Source organism: Canis aureus, chromosome 12 (assembly GCF_053574225.1).
Source record: "Canis aureus isolate CA01 chromosome 12, VMU_Caureus_v.1.0, whole genome shotgun sequence".
NCBI lineage: Eukaryota > Metazoa > Chordata > Mammalia > Carnivora > Canidae > Canis > Canis aureus.
In genome coordinates, this window is record NC_135622.1 from 9629397 (window position 1) to 9635760 (window position 6364).

Consider the following 6364-nt stretch of genomic DNA (forward strand, 5'->3'; position numbering starts at 1 on the left):
TTATAATGTCTTCAGTTTAGGTATCAAGGTAATGCTGGCTTGATAGAATAAATTCGGAAGTATTTCCTTCATTTCAACTTTCTGGAAGAGTTTGAATAGAATTGATATTATTTCTTCCTTAAATGTTTAATAGAATTCCCTCAGTGATACGATTTTCAAGCATATATGAAAATTTATAAAAATTTGGTATTACCTGTATTTATTTTATACATTTATCCTGATAACATTTGCTTTTTATAAACTTAATAAGAAAACATATATAAACATGTATTTTATATACATTTTGATAATTATAGTACCAAAACATTTAAAATACATTTTGATAACATAAATCAGAACTTGGTGAACCTATTAAACTTCTTCTGAAGAATATAGCTCATACATTTCTATATAGGTATTAAAAAGCAAATAATCTAACAAGAAACCAAAATAAGCCTCAATAAATCTCTCCAAATCAAGTTAAAATTATACAACTTATTGTCTCATGAGAGATAATAAATCTAGATATCTGTATCATAAACAATGGAATATATAACTATAAAAGAATCATCATTATCATCCCTTGACATTTTTTTTAAAGATTTTATTTATTCATGAGAAACACACACGCACACAGAGAGAGAGAGAGAGAGAGGGAGAGGGAGAGAGGCAGGGCACAGGCAGAGGGAGACGCAGGCTCCGTGCAGGGAGCCCGGCGTGGGACTCGATCCTGGGACTCCAGGACCATGCCCCGGGCTGAAGGCAGGTGCTAAACCCGCTGAGCCATTCAGGGATCCCCCTTGACATTTTAAAATAAGGGTTGGGTGAAAGAGAATATCAAAAAAAAAAAAAAAAAGAATTCCCTCAGTGAAATCTTAGCCTTGAATTTTTTTGGAGGGTAAGATTTTCAACTATGAATTCAATTTCTTCAACAGACATAGGAATATTTGAGTTATCAATTTGTTCTTGAGTAAGCTTTGGAAGTTTGTATCTTTCAAGGAATTTGTTCATCTAAGTTGTCAAATTTCTTAGCCTAAAATTGTTTAAAAGGTTCCCCTATTGTTTTTAAAATATCTGTAGAATCAATAGTGATACATCCTTTCTTATCCTGATATTGGTGATTTGTGTCTTCTCAATTTTCTGATCAGTCTGGTTAGAGTTTTATCACTTTTATTGAGTTGTTTTCTTTTCTTTTTTTTTGTATATTTTTTTATTGGAGTTCAATTTGTCAACATATAGCATAACACCCAGTGCTCGTCCCGTCAAGTGCCCCCCTCAGTGCCCATCACCCAGTCACCCCATCCCCCTGCCCATCTCCTTGAGTTGTTTTCTTCTTTAGACTTGGGTTCTAGGGGCAATGACAACTGTTTTATTAAACAAACAAATGGAACACTTTGAATCTGTTTGAGTATCAACCACAAAAATTGGCTTGCCTTTATAGTCATGATTTACCCCTCTCCTTATCAGCCCTGACCCAGTCTCCCACTCTTTTACCAAAAGCAGATTCAGGAATTCACACACGGTTTACACACAGGATTTGCCAGCAGGACTATCATAGAATTTTTTCAGTGATAATCCCCTGTCAAGCCAATTAAATAGCATTGCTCTCTGACGAAGAGGTGGTCAAAAGGAACATATCATCGTTCTGCTCTCTTAGGTCAACATCAGCTCTCACTCCTACTTGATGTAAGCCATTGGGAGGAAATGGGGTGTAAGGTACAACAGAAACACTCCCCAGAGCTATAGCCACAGAAAGGAAAGAGTGCCAGGCTCAGGAGTGGATAAATTGAAGAGAAGTCAACATTGTCCATTTTTTATTCCTTTTGTTATCTATTATTTTGTAAGACCATAGGTTATGTAGAAAATATTGAGTAATTCTTACTTTGGAAGGTCAAGAAGAGATGGAAAAAGAATAGAAATAGGTTATGGAACATGATGAACTCTACCCAGTGGGCAATGGAAAGTTCTAATCAAGGTTTTTAATCTGAGGGGTGATGGTATCCAATCTTTGTTTTGTTTTGTTTCAGAAAGTCTTTTCTGAGGGCAGTGTAGAGGATGAGTTGGAAGGGGCCAAGGCTAGAAAAGGAAGACTAGTTAGTTGGCTATTGGGTCAGGTCTGGACCACAGAGGTAGCAGTGGGAAACTCATTAAGCATAGTGTGATGGTGAAGAGGGAAAAAAGAGAAGGTATGCAGGCTGTCCTATTGCTTAGGCCTTTGCTGTCAGACCTGCACAGAACCACACAAATATATGTCACCAAACCCACACTAAGTGTTTCCCCAACTCAACCTCCACTTAGCTGGATCCCCTGAATCCTCACAGTCACACTAAGGTCATCTGTCCCAGGGGCAAGTGTGAGGGAGAGTGAGTTAGGGAGGAAGAGATGGAAGTTCATCTGATTCTGTTAATTAACCTACTCTCACAAATTCTATGAAAACATTTGAGCATGAGAGTGCACCACAGGACCTCTCAAAAGCACCCTTTAAGAGATTTGTGCTAGTGAGGAGTGTTGAAACATAAGCTTCATGAGCATCACGATAAATCTGTTTTGCCTAGATCATTACAATTGCTTCCTAACTGGATTCCCCATTTCCATTCTTTTCTCATTCCAGGCAACCACCCAGCCCATTTCCACATAGCAGCTGATGTTATATTAAAAGATAAACCTGATTATGTCCTTCCTTTATTTAAAATTTCTCAATGGCTTCCCACTGTATTTAGAAGGGAAAAAAAATCCTAATTACTTACCATGGCTTAGAATGCCCTGGCTTAAGGTAATTCTCCAACCTCTTCTCATGCACAGATCCAGAACACAGCTCTTATTTAATGTCTCTAACCTGCTAAGAATTTCTTCTCTTGGGACCCCTGGGTGGCACAGCGGTTTGGCACCTGCCTTTGGCCCAGGGTGTGATCCTGGAGTCCCGGGATCGAATCCCACGTCGGGCTCCCAGTGCATGGAGCCTGCTTCTCCCTCTGCCTGTGTCTCTGCCTCTCTCTCTCTCTCTCTCTCTCTCTCTCTCTCTCTCTCCCTCTCTGTGTGTGTGTGTGTGTGACTATCATAAATAAATAAAAATTAAAAGAAAAGAATTTCTTCTCTTAGGGGTTTTGTCCATGGCACTTTTCTGCCTGTAACACTTTAACCACATATTGTGGACAATGTAGTTATCTCTTCAATATCCTTTGTCCTTTTTCCCAGGGAATGGCTGCCGCCTATGTAAGAGTGGGCTCTGCTCAGGGTCAACGCATCCCTCTTGCTACAAAAGGTCTAAACCAAACATATCCTGGCATTCTTTTGGCCACAGAAGTTAGTTCAAGGATATTCCAATTAATGCAAAACTCAGGACTTTCATTCTGTATTTGTCAAGAGGAACTTTCTCTTTCCCCCAGATGTGAATATAGAAGCATATGGCCCAGTTGCTGCTCATGGACAACTTGCAACCAGCCTGAGGACAAAACATGGGAGGGAGCAGAGCCAAGACTGTTACTGAGAAATGGACTTGGAGCCTTGATCAAATTGATCCTAAAGGGATAATGCCTTGAGAATTGTCAGTTATGTGAACCAAAAATTTCCCTTTATTGTTTAAGTCAGCTTGGGTTAATTTAATGTGACTAATGATGTTGTTTTGCAAAAATTAAATTATCACTGGCAACATAAATATGTTAATTACTGCTATGGGGTCAGCTTTTCCGCATTTAGCATGCCTCTGTTACTATGCCTGTATTACTTTTTACTTCTCTTTTTTTAATTACTATTCAGAGTAGGCTCTATGATACCTCTGATTTGTGTCTAAACACAGACAAAGATGTGGACACCAAAATCCTATGTGTGCCTGACCATGAGGAGCCATCACAGTGACCTGGAATATGCCTATATTAATTTGGTGAATAATCAACAACAACAACAACAGAAAACACACTTGAATATCCTCATTGAGAACTCATGTACCCTCAAAAGGACTCCAGCAGGGGTGTCTGGGTGGCTCAGTAAATCAAGTGTTTGCCTTTAGCACAGGTCATGATCCCAGGGCTCCCTGCTCATCCCTATCCCTCCGCTGCTTCCCCTGCTTGTGCTCTCCTGTGCACTCTCTCTCTCTCTCTCTCTCAAATAAATAAATAATTTTTTTAAGGATTCCAGTCCTTTTTTTCCAGCTGGAACCATAGAGGGTGCAGGAGAGAAAAGAAAAGAAGGTTCCTGCAGAAAAAGTGAAGGAATTTTGCAGAGTTGAAGATCAGAAGTCTAAGAAAGAAGTTTGCTCAAAAGATGTTTCGAAAGGCAAGGAGGAAGCTTTATCTATGAAAAATCTAAACATTACCACAAGGAATATAGGCAGATGTACAGAACTGAGATTCGAATGGCAAGGATGGCAAGAAAACTTGGCAACTTCTACGTACCCGTGGAACCCAAATTGGGATTTGTCATCAGGATCAGAGGTATGGGCCCACAGGTGTGGGCCCAAAGATTCAAAAGGTGTTGCAGCTTCTTCACCTTCACCAGATCTTCAATGGCACCTTTGTTAAGCTCAACAAAGCTTCAGTTAACATGCTAAGGATTGTGGAACCATGCATACCTGGTGGGTACCCAAACCTGAAGCTGGTGAATGAATTGATCTACAAGTGTGATTATGGCAAGATCGACAAGAAGGGGATTGCTTTGATCAATAACACATTGATTGCTCAATCTCTTGGTAAATACAGCATCATCTACATGGAGGATCTGATTCACGAGATCTATACTGTTGGAAAACGTTTCAAAGAAGCAAACAACTTTTAATGGTCCTTCAAATCATCTTCTCCATTCAGGGGAATGAAGAAATAGACCACCAATTTTGTAGAAGGTGGAGATGTTGGCAACTGGGAAGGCCAGATCAATAGGCTTATTAGAAGGATGAACTAAGATATCTATCATGATTATTTTTGTAATCTGGTCAGTTAATAAATGACTACTTTCAAATGGGGGCTGGAGGGGGGGGAGAAAGACTCGAGCAATCTATTGACCTCATATTGAAAACCACTGAAGCACTCAGGATTCAGAGTCAGAGACCTGGATTTGAGTCTTGGCTCCCTGCTTCAAGCCCTGTGACCTTGGACAAATATTTACCTTCTTTGGACCCTCAGTTTCCTGGTCTCCAACAGGGAGGTTAATTCACATGAAAAACTTTTATGAGATATCTGCTGTGAGCCAGGACTATATGCTTTCCTTCCCAACTTAAAAGAGTTGTTTTAGGGATCTAATGAGATTATTTAGGAGGAAGCATTGTACAAAATAAAAGCTTAGTACAGTTGTCAGTTATTTTATTTTCTTGCATTTTCCTCCCTTTGAAACAGACAAGATCCTCTGCACCCTTCAAAATTTGTCTCCAGGGTGTGTCTCACACCTCCACTCTGAATTTTCATGACACCTTCTATAAATCTAATAGGTCCTGTTTACTTGGCTGTCTCTCTTCCCTAGCCAAAAAATGAGTCAGGTTAGGGCTACGGCCTTGCACAGTGCTTGGTACACAGGAGGTAAATAATGTGAATGTTTGTTAGCAGATGGATCTGAGGGCTGTAGATAGGAAAGATAAGGCCTGAGAAGCCAAGACAAACAATTCAGACATCCCTTCCCCACTTCATGATTTTGTCTGTTGGCACCTCCCATTGCTGGCCTCTACCACAACTTCATGTCAGTCCACCTAAAGACAAATCAACAATAACAGCAACAGCAAGCCATGAGTTTGTTCTGAAAACTGTGGCTGAATCAGGGCTTTGCTTTTCCAAGAACCTTTCTGGGAGTGTTTGGGGGAATTTGATGCTGCTTCCATCTTTGGGACCACCAGTCCTGGTCCCAAGGTCCAGTACAGTGACAGGGGTGGCTCCCTGGCTCTTTCCAGAGCCATTGATAGGGTGTGCTCTGGACTGGCTTTATCAACTGAGAGAGAAGGGCTGGAAGACTGTGTTAGCAGCAGCTATGCCAGGGAAGAAGGAAGGATAGGAAATGGAGAAAAGGCTAGATTTTCTGAATCTCATTGTCCTGCTCCCCAAACCAGGGTGGAGTAGGTTGGAGAGAGAGAGTAGCCATTCCACACTTTGTTGAGCCCAGATGGTAGGTCCGTGAGAACCATTTAATTGTCCACAGGGAGAGGACATCTCACTTTGGCAGAAGACATAAGCTAATCAGAAGCAGCCTCCATCTTCTCCTCCCTTTTTCCCTCCCTCTGAGAATTCAGTTTGATGGATACAAGATGAGGTGCCAGGGCTTTGATCCCTGAACATGCTGCCCAGCCTCAAGTACGGGACATTCAGAAACAACTCAAGGAATTTTTTGTTTGGGAGTGGGGAGGCGAGTTCCTCTGTGAGCCCACCTTAGCCAGGGCTCTCCCTTGAACTATAGGCAAGACCAGCTCTTC

At 41.0% G+C, this 6364-nt stretch overlaps 1 protein-coding gene and 1 pseudogene across 3 annotated transcripts in view; both read left to right on the forward strand.

Moving 5' to 3' along the window:
• GDAP2 (ganglioside induced differentiation associated protein 2) overlaps positions 1–3634 on the forward strand; it is a 146766-nt gene extending 143132 nt beyond the window's left edge. For all 3 annotated transcript variants that reach the window (XR_013348930.1, XR_013348931.1, XR_013348933.1), the window contains one exon: positions 3366–3634. The gene's annotated coding sequence lies outside the window, so the exon portion shown is untranslated. The remainder of the gene's footprint in view (positions 1–3365) is intronic.
• Positions 3635–4207: 573 nt separating this feature from the next.
• Positions 4208–5389, forward strand: LOC144280535 (large ribosomal subunit protein uL30 pseudogene; annotated as a pseudogene).
• The last annotated feature ends 975 nt before the right edge of the window (positions 5390–6364 follow it).